Below are 11,447 nucleotides of genomic sequence, written 5' to 3'. Positions count from 1 at the left end.
GAGCAATATATTGCTTGACTCCTCGGTGAAGGGATGTTCTCGAAACTTCAGCAAAAGTCCGTACCAAGCTGCTGAGCGTCTCTCTTGCAGAGTCTTCCATTGAAGTTTATCTTTCATCACCGTAATGCTTTCGCGATTACTAAATGATCCTGTAACGAAGCGTGCTGCTCTCCGTTGGATCTTCTCTGTCTCTTCTATCAACCCTATCTGGTACGGATCCCACACCGGTGAGCAGTATTCAAGCAGTGGGCGAACAAGTGTACTGTACCCTACTTCCTTTGTTTTCGGATTGCATGTCCTTAGTATTCTTCCATTTTGTATTCCAGGAAATCGCAGGAACAATCGAGGAAATACTATGACGTATCTTAATAAACAGCTTGAAGAAATGAAAACGTACATTTGTAGCATATGTCCACTAAGAAAAAGGATTTGACCATGATGTTCGACTCCTGTGAGTCGAAAGACACGGACACAGTATAGCCTACTGGGCAGTGAAGCAGAAGTACCCTTACACGCTGGGTCAGTGCTTCTGGCCGACACTACTGTTCCTGTGCGCTGATGGCTTTTCTGCTTGCCATAAATACAGATTGAATAACATGGCGGCTAGGCTGTAAACCACTCCCTTCGCCTTTCTCAGTTACTGCCTGGCGTCGAACAAACTCAAACGTGTTTGAGTTTAGTGGACGCTAAAGGGCCTGTGACACGGTCATGTGATCTAGTGGGAGCTACTACTTAAAGTGTCTTGAAAGGTACTGTCCGCCAGTAGAGCGCTAGACGCTGGTTTCGAAGGATCTACTGTTGTGCGTATGATAATTTCGTTGCGAAATATTTTCACTATCTGAAGAAGCGCAGTCATATGGCTCAAATGGCTCTGACCACTCTGGGATTTAACATCTGAGGTCATCAGTCCCCTAGAACTTAGAACTACTTAAACCTAACTAACCTAAGAACATCACACACATCCATGCCTGAGGTAGGATTCGAACCTGCGACCGTAACAGTCGCACGGTTCCGAACTGAAGCGCCTAGAACCGCTCGGCCACCACGGCCAGCAGAAGCCCAATCAAAACCAACTAATTTAAAATGGGCTGCGGACAATATAGGTACAATTTTAGAAACTTACGTAAACTCTGAACAATTATGGAACATACGTCATTGCGATTACGCCAACAAGGCGAAGAGCCGAGACTTCTGTGATGAAGTTACAAAGTGATTTAATGGGACGAGGGGTCGCAGTTCCCGAAATGTACTTTTCACATACAGATGTGAACTCCTGAAAGGCAAGCGGAGCGTCACTGACGACGAATACGTACCCAGGCTACCATGGTTCACTGCAACTGACAGTTTCTTGAGAGATGGAATCACCACGAGGAGGTCAACATCGAATTTGGTAAGCTTGGTTTATAATCTTTATGTTTGTCAAATCAAAACCGTGAGCTCAGGTAAATCGATAAATAGGTGTTCAATTAGCAGTCACCTTCCATGACTTTAGGTCATATAATTTCTATCACTTACTAAAACAGAAACAAAGGCAACAAACATATTTTTAAACATAAGGAGGAAAGGATAATAACGATAATTACTTTAAAAAAACGCTCTGCAGAGTATGTGATTTTGTAAGATATGAGGCTACATCAAACGAGTACGACTACGAACCCACTGAGTTTTAAAACTTTTTGCATTAGTGTTAATGTTATTAACTGTTAACATTTAAGCAAACTTTGTGACTCACTAAACAATGACACTCATAAGATGTTCAGAACGATTTATTTTACAGAGTTCGTCTATAACTAAGTAGGATGCAAGTACATTTGTTGTGCCATTTCTTATATGCCAGCAAACCTCATCTGCCAAGATACTCCTCCTTCGCCACTAAAGAACTCAGCCAGATTTTTCTTTGTGTCCGAAGCAGTTTTCGAATATATGTGTGTCGAGCGAGCCCCTCTCAATGACGGCAGTTCTCTCCCAGTGGAATGCCACTTGCCGATGTCGAAAACGCTTCATGGTCAATCCATCCTCTTTCAAAATACATTGCTGGTGAAGTTGTTCACAACCGTTTGTAGACAACACATGCTTATCGTACAACCAAATCTACAGTCTCTAAATCAAGTTCGATTTCTTTTCGAAAGATTCTTAGTCTTGCTGCCATTATGCCAAACAAGTTTTCCACCACCACTCTGCGTGCATGCTGTAAACGATAATTAATTAAACGTTCCCGTAAAGTCAGATTTCGCTGGGAAAAGGGCTTTACTGATGTCGGTGACAGAGGGACTGCGTTATCACCCAAAATAAAGCGGTCATTAGGAATTTAGTGTACGATTGTCTAAGGTTGACTTAAGCGACGAAACCCGGAATACACTTTCTTCGTTGGCTCTTTATTGGTTCCCATATCTGTGCATAGAAGCTTAAAATCAGCAACTACTTGAGCCGAAAGTATAACGCTGTAGCCAGCCGAGCATACATCCATGCCCGAGGCAGGATTCGAACCTGCGACCGTAGCAGGATTTATGGACATGGTGTCAGTTCCCTCGAGCATTACTTCAGACATTATTCGAGTCCATGCCACGTCATGTTGCTTTACTTATGCGTGCTCGCGGGGACCGTACTCGATATTAGGCAGGTGTAGCAATTTCTTTGACTCTTCAGTGTATATTTACATCTACTTAATAGATGTGTACTGCACTAGCACTCCTGGAGAATCTTACGGAGACAGTATGATGATTGTATCGAATCGGCATTACTACAATCTTGTCTGAATCTGAATAGCAATTTATGAATTCTTAATAGCCTCTGAGGGGGTTTCCAGCATTAGTAGGCGAAACACAGAAATATGCTGTAAACCACGGCGTAATACCTATGCAACTGAATGCACTAATAAATACAGTTGGTTGGAAATAGAAATACAAATGCACTAAACAGAATTTATTTTCCACTGTGATGGTTTCCCGTAGTTCCTGAAGCAGACAATCTGCCATAAAATGCAGAGAGAATTAGCAAGTTGCGTATATCACAGACGAAAGTAAATTACCGAAGCAAAAACTTTTCCACGCAACACTGTATCTGATCTCAAAAAAGAGAGAGAGAGAGAGGGACAAAGACACGGAAGAAAACTCCCTGTGTTACCAGGGGGAAATGTAGAGGGAGAAACGAAGGCCCGAACGGGCAAATCAGGAACGGCGATTGATGGATGTGAGGAGTGGCTCATCGCTCGTCTCACGTGGAAGAGAGTCAGGATTTAAGATTTAAACTGAGGGCATCGGAGGGGAGTGAGATGGGATCATAAATTACTCTAAATCTTTTCATTATTTACCGAGGTAAGAAAAATGGGGTGCCACGGAAAACGTGAATGGATTTCCGGCAGAGGATTCCTCCTAACAGTTTTATATATTCGACGGAAACGGAAGGAATGGCAATGTCTTGTGGCTCGACGCCGTGGGCGCGTTTGCCTAAGTTCTCAGCGAGTTTTTGGCACAGAATTCTCGACTGTCACGTTGTCTGTAAGTTGATCATAAATTATATCTATCCAGCGTGGCAACTAACCGTATGGAAAATTGAACAGAATTTGCAAACTAAATACCCAGAGTTGCTTTAGAAATTGGTGTGCAGCAATGCAAACATATCCATATTTATCGTCAGTAGACCGACGTTTATACTTTAACCCGAGTGCCCAGCCAGAAGAAAAAATTGAAGATTTATATACGATTAAATTTAATTAGCTTTTTGTTTTACCTAACAACTATAAAATGAAATAAATGTTTTATTGAGTCTGTTTCTTTATATCTTAAAAAAGACAGATGTCTGTCACCTTTAGTGAAAGCTTTTGTAGCTGAAAATTCATAGCTTTCTTCTAACAGTTCTGAGTATAGTGTACTTTGAAATAAGGCATACTGGATTACTCTGTCTAGCATTACGTACGTGAGGTATATATGTTGAGACCTTGGCAACTGACTCTAGTGCCTGTTCAGACGTATTCTGCACCAGCAGCATTGTTTCTTTTTCTTGCAACCATTGCACTAGTATCACGAGATATGTTTCAACAAAATAACAAGCTGTCAGCGTACGTTAAGCTATTACACGATGGATATTTTGAGTTGCAGCTGGCATAAATGATCAGCTTATGAAGATAGTTAAAGCTGAGGCCGGTGATACCTACTCCGAGATTGCTATTTGGACGGCATTTTCAGCAGAATGCGTAGGAATATTTATTGTCAGGACAACCAAAGCCAATGATCTATCAGATGCTTACTACACCTAGCCGCAAAATGTAGATGTAGAACATGGTACTGTTTGTACCACCATGATTCGTAACAAGTGGTCCTTTCCTTATTAGAAACATTGAGTTAAATTGTAGATTCGTCAGAGTAGTAAGTTTTTCCCCTACTGCATCCCTAGTTTCCAGGACAATATAATTTGAATTACAAGTCTTTTTCGTGTTGATTGGTGTTACTTAAGTTACGACTTATTATTTCCAAAATGTTATCGTTATAGATCTCACAGCGTTTGTGGCTTACAGAGATCAGAAACTTCTCATTATAACATAAAATGAGTCCACATTACATCGATTCTTTAATTTACTTCAAGTATGTTTCTAAATAAACGAGCTCCTCGTTCAGGACTGTTTAATTAAATAGCTCCTCAATAGGCATCACTAGGCTGGGTGTACCCCGTTCCCGTCCTTCCACCAAGGAAAAAGTCTTGACAGTTCCGGGAATCGAACCCGTGCTCTCCTCACAGCAGCTATCTACGCTGATCACTCAGCTGTGGTATTGTCATACCCCTTAGTTCTTCCTCGTGAAAAGACCATGAATTAAAAATTAGGGGTGACGCGGCCGGTCAGCATAACGTAGTCTTGAACGCGCGATACTGGAGTTATATTTATCATCATTAGCAGAACTTTGCTTTTTAGACCAAGGACTGCACCAATATGCAAAGATATTGTTTCTGACAGCGAAGAGACAAGAACATTAGGCAATGCCCATATTATGATTTATATCCTACCAGCATGGTTGTGGTCCAACCACCAACATAATATTGGGAATTTATATTCTTTTAATGGTCACATGCACATTATACTATGCATTTAGGACTTTCGTTCGCTGTTGGGTACCTTATTATGCTTAACTCACCACAAATTACATCTATGCCCTCCGACGTAGATTGAGATCAATTCTAATGGTACCAATAACTGAAGAATACTGTTCTCTGTTGGCTGGCTTTTGCATGCCAATAAGTACGATGTAATTAAATTGTCGTAATATTCTGCGACAGTATCTTAATACCGTTAGTGCAGTTCGACACAGGCAGACATCAGCAAACAGGTCGCTACAACAGGTTAAATGGGACAGTTTTATTGTCACAACGCGTAGATGTGTTTTATGCTAAAGTTAAACATAATAAGGCATCACTTGTAGGGTAAAAAACATTAACACGCAGTGTAGCGCACAAACGGTCATAAATAAATACGAGCTACTGATATTCTGTAATTTTCAACCACAGACATAATGCTACATTTTCGTTACAGTCACGGACAACAAATGGTCAATAGCGTAACAGCGGTACGAAATTCACCAAATGATGATAGCATTGCTTAAACGCGTGAAAGGCGTAAATAATGAGTGGCTGAAGCGGAAAACCGATAGTAATTACTTCATTAAGTAACTAATCGACACACTGTCCATTGTTGACAAAGCGTTTTATTTTAGAATTGAGTCAGCTTGGTGAGGCTTTTGTGCTCAACACATTCCCACGTTTGCAGGAATGTCTTTGTAGAATCTAGGCTCAATACACCACTTTATAGTTGTCACGCTCTTACTTGAGTATGGGTTCTTGAACAGACACATATGTTCGTAACCATATGAGCTCTTGCCAGCTGCCTGGAACAAAAAGTAAAGCCCTTTTTACAGTGTTATACAGGATGCATAAAAAATAATCATTCCATATGGTAAGTCCGTATTCCTGAAACTAATAAACATATACAATGAACTTTGTTTTTTGATGAACGGAAAACTCAAGAAGTTTGTTCCTGCCTATCCATAGGTGTTCAGTGTGCCCCTTTAGATGCATGGCATATGTTAAGGCGGTATTCAAATTGTTCCCACATTGCAGCGTGCATGTCTTGAGTTACAGCTTCCACAGCTGTTGTTATGCGATGTCTCAGTTCATTCACTGTTGTTGGTAAAAGGAGCACATAAACAGAGTCTTTCATAAACCCCCACAAGAAAGAATCACACACAGTTACGTCCAGGGTCCTTAGAGGCCAGTAATGTATGGGTGAGTCATTTGGTCTAGTGCGACCGATCCATCGTTCAGTAATCCTTTGATTTAAAATTTCCCGCACTTCCTGATGCCAGGACGGTGGAGCCCCATGTAAAACTTGGGGGTTTGCTCTTTCCAGCAGGCGCATATCTCCAATAACATAGTAATTATGATTTTTTTAATCAGATGATTCTTCTTGATGCATCCTCGATACAAACACAACATAAAAAAGATGGAATTGACAATTACGTGAGCGGGAAGCTCCGATAGCGTTTACCTTGTATTACTTAGGTCTATATACTGTGATAAAGTGTCTCTTCTTCGCACAAGTACACGAGTTAACAGTCTGATTTTGTAACACTGTATTAATGAATGCGAAGTCGAAGCCATATTTTAGCTTACACAGTTACTACTAAGAAAATAAAAGCAAACTGTAACCTCATTTAGTTTAGTATACTCACTTACTACACAAAAATTAGTAAAGTTTTAAATGTTCCTGCAATATGGAATTTGTAATACAACAAAGTGTATGTAGTCTCTTGAATCCCTAAGTACTCTTCATCACGACAGAGTTTACCTAGCAAGTTCTCAAAGTGCTTCTACATTGCTGCCGTTTTCACAGGCACCGAAATCAGAAAGAGAATTGTGCTGGAACATTGCAGTTCTGTATTGTTCCGCGCCATTGATGCCGCTATATGTCAGTAGTAGAGCAACAAGGTCGTCGCCCTACTCTCCACTGTTGCCTAATTCAAGATGGCAGATCCAAGATGGCGGTGATAGATATGGTAAAGTCACAATGACATCATGGTGCGAAGTTCAAATTCTGGTGGGAAGATAGGTAAATTGTACTACCTCCACTAACCTAACCCCCCCTCCCCCTCCCTCCTACCGTAACTCCTCTCCCTTCTCACCTATCCCTTCCCACAGAAAATGGTAGGAAGTTAAAAAATTCCAGTAGAACAATGCAACACACCACAGCTACCTCTAGTAACCTAAGAAAATGGCGGGAAAATAGGTGACTTGGGCTACCTCAACTAACTTAAGCCATCTGACCGCCACCTCTTTCTAGGAATTGGTGGGAAAAGGATTCAGCCTGTGCTGGGCTGCTGGATGGGATGGGTGTAGGTCATTATTTCCGGTCTTTATTTAAACAATTTGAGGCAGCAGCTCCATCCAGTGTGTCCACCATGAGGTCCAGAGTCCAACTGACCTAGTACACAGTACTGCCACCAGAGTGCACTTTCATCCCATGGCGGTCTTAGGGAAAACTGGTGCGAAAATGACTCAGCCTGAGCTGAGCTGCCAGAGAGAGGAAAGAATGTACTTAATTTATTTTGGAACAATTTATTTAGGGACGGATTTCACCTACTTTATTTATTACACTGATATAAAACACTCACCCTGGCATGCTTAAGATCGCAGTAAATAGTCTACAGACCTGCAAACTACTCGTAAATCAACGAAAACATGCAGTACAGTGATGTGCAGGGACGCAAAAAACTCGTATATTGTCAAAATAATGCATCTAAAAGGCTCTGCAAACACGGTTGCTAATCATCAACTGTCGAATTCATGCATTGCACAGCCCACAGGCCTGTTCACAAAACAATACGACAGACACGAAAACAACCCGTAAATCACCGAAATAATGCATATATAATGCATTGCGCTATCAGCCTTCTGTGCAACGGGTGAATGACGATAGCAACGAAGTGGCACCTAAGTATACGGCCTTTCTGGCTTACGCAGGAAGCATTTCCAACAGGATTGGCCGTATTTTGCGGAAATATGATGTGAAATGTGTTTTTCGACCACCTTCCAAGATTAAGTCCCTGTTGGCGCCTGTAAACGATGATCTTGGTTTGCTTAAGGCTGGTGTCTATCGTATTCCTTGCAGTTGTGGCATATCATATATTGGTCAGACAGTCAAGACTGTGCAAGACCGGTATATTGAACAAAGGATCACACACGCTTACAACAGCCGAGTAAATCCGCTATTGCAGAACAATGCCTTGACACCGGTCATCCTATGGAATACAACAACATGGAGATTCTGCCTTGCACGTCCAGCTATTGGTGTAGTGTTATTAAGGAAGCTGTTGAAATCAAACTATCAAGCAACCTTATAAACAGAGATGGTGGATTTTGTTTAAATGCTGCTTGGAATCCGGCTCTGTCTCTCATAAAAAAACACAGGGACAGAATTAGAGCTACCTCACCTGTTGATTAATAGTCATTATCGATATTTGTGATGTTGGTTATCTTTGGTTGTGTGTTGACTCTGCTGTTACTTGTTCTGTGTGTGGTATCTTCCTTGTTCCTCATCTGTGAACCGAGGTATTAAATACCCTTGCACATTGCTTCCTCCTTGCAGTTGCGCCTTGAGAATGTCAGGGTGTGCTGCTGTCGAAATATCGGCGGTGGTCAACGACGTCACCCAGCAGCAAACCCGTGTGTTATTTGAATATTAAAGCTTGGTGATCATAATACAGAGTTGTAAGCGATCCGTAGAGGTAATAGTTTAAATTTGAGGAAACCTCAAATCACCGCCTGTGTTTCTTGCTCTGTAGTCGTATAAGATCGCTCACATGGAGGCAAGGTCCTACTGGCGAATGCTGTGGAGCAAACTGTTTGTCTTCCATCATTTATCCTTGTTAGAAATAGACAGGCACCCCATTCCGACCGAGGATGCGTCCGTCATCAGATCAAACCCTAATGACATATCCGGATGATATAATAATCTCGACTCTACTAATGCTCTCTTCATATTATTGAACGCTTCTTGATATACATTTGTCCACTGCCACGGTACGTTTATGCGCAGCTGATTCAACAGTGCTTCCGCATTCAACGACTGATCCTGAACTAACAGAAGGAAAAACGAAGCGAGACCGAGAAATCCTTCGTCACTTAACCCTTGGCGATGGAAAGTTCTTAACTGCTTCATCTTTTCTAAATCCGCTAAAATTGCTTTGGAATCAGTTAAGTGACCTAGGAACTTCACCTTCTTCGACGTGAAATACGATTTTTGCAAGTTAACTGTTACTCTGGGTTCCTTGAAAGCTTCCAGTATACAAGCTAATAGTTCTATGTTTCCTTGCCAGATGTGTCTATGAACAAACCATCCACAAATAGTCAGCCGACTTCGCAAGGCAGATCCTAATACAGGGTGGGACAAATAAAAGCGGCCCGGACGGGTGGATACGACTGGACGTGAATATATACATTTAACCACACCCTATGACATTACAGTTACTTCCAACAGGATGGAACAACTGCCCATGCAGCCGACCGAACCCTGGAGCAGAGTTACACGATCTTTACGTCTGACAAAGATGTCAGCGTAGGTCACTCTGGTCGCGGCCCTAGCTGGCCACCCAGGTCACCAGATCTGTCAGTGTGCGATTACTTTGTGTGGGGAGCCCTCAAGTCTAACGTGTACAGCAACAACCCTCATGGTCTTCAAGGAGAGCTGCAGAAAATTTCCAATGAGACGGCAGCAATTCCAGAAGTCCAGCTCCGACACGCCTTCAGCAACTTGCTGACCAGGGCCCAGATGTGCCAAGAGATGAATGGTAGTCACTTTCAACATCTTCTATAGTCAGTTTAGTACCGTGTTTCCTTTGCTCTGCCGTGTTTCTTTGTAGCCTGGAGCTCTGTTCCACAGGCCACTTTTATTTGCAACACCCTGCAAATAGTCCAGGGCTTGTACAAATACTCCAGCGCTCACATTAGGGCCAAACGGAAGAACTTTGAACTGACAGCTTCTCCCTGCATAAAGGAATGCCGTATACTTTCCCTGGCTTTGTCCAAGGCTTGTTTGCCAGTATGAAGAACATATGTCGATGCTGATTAGGTGCTGCACTCCCTGAAATTTCTGAATCAACTCGCCTATATTCTCTGTACGTGGGCGTACTAGAAAAATAATCGTGTTTACTACTTGGACATCGAGCACTAGGCGAACTTTGCCATCCTGCTTTGGCACCACCAGGAAAACATACGATTAATCTCCTCTTCTACTGCCAATTTAAGCTTCCATTCAGAATGTTCAAATGCGTGTGAATTCCTAAGGGACCAAACTGCTTACGTCATCGGTCCCTAGACTTACACACCACTTAAACTAACTTATGCTAAGAACAACACACACATCCATGCTCGAGAGAGGACTCGCACCTCCGGCGGGAGGTTTAAGCTTCCATGGTATGAGACAAAAGCTATGGCCGAAGGTTTCATGCGGGAAGACTTCGAGGTAGCAAGTGTATCCTTTTACCACAAAGGCCTTATAATAATTATTAATTACAGTTACTAACTGGCCCTTCTGATCCTGTGTAAGATACTCGGGCTCTTCTAATTTCTTCAGGACTTGAGTATTCAAACTGCCCATTTTTTCTTTTCGTTCAAGTCCCTTAGAACACCTTCGGTTACTGTCAATAATCAATTTTTGGCATGCCCCTTTGCTTACTCTCCTAGCTCAACAGGTCAAGTTGAACTTCGGCACCATCAAACTCAATTATAAACTTTCCAGCAGAGAAATCGATTCTTCCTCCCTTCTTGCATGTAATTTCCCACCCTACTATACAATCTACCCTGAATTTATTAACTACTAAAATCGTTAATCGCTATATTTTCTAGTTTTAGGGTAAGCACCGTTTGTATATTCACTGTCTGCGAGCGGTTTCCGACAGCTCCAACTATCCTGCAATTGTTTTTGAGACAATCTTTCAAAGAGTCTGCGGGAGACCGCATTTACCGAAGCACCAGTGTCCGGAATATCAGTAACAGGAAGTCCTTAAATATATGCTTCTTCCTGTGAGAGCGGAACCGTTGGATAATCTCCGCCACATTTGTTTGTATCAACACAGAGTGGATCTTTTAGTTCTTCACCATCATTATACGCGAAGAAATCCACCTTCTGCATACAGCTAATGAAAGACTCTTTGACCACTCCGCTGGAGCACGATTAAGTCTGTCTTGGTTTAACGGGTGAGGCCCTGGTTGGGGAGCACGTCCACCATTTAATTTCCTAATAATCGGTTTCTGCCTCCTACAGTACTGATTTGGTTGTTGTTGTTGCAGAACCGTGTGGTTTGTCCGATGTCACTGTTAGTTCTGATCTTGGCTGAGATGGTAACTATACACAGGATTAAGCCTCCGATTCAGTCTATTTCCTTTGATCCTATTAGGCCTAAAAC

Source organism: Schistocerca piceifrons, chromosome 1, assembly GCF_021461385.2.
Source record: "Schistocerca piceifrons isolate TAMUIC-IGC-003096 chromosome 1, iqSchPice1.1, whole genome shotgun sequence".
NCBI classification, from domain to species: domain Eukaryota; kingdom Metazoa; phylum Arthropoda; class Insecta; order Orthoptera; family Acrididae; genus Schistocerca; species Schistocerca piceifrons.
This window is presented reverse-complemented; position numbering follows the sequence as displayed.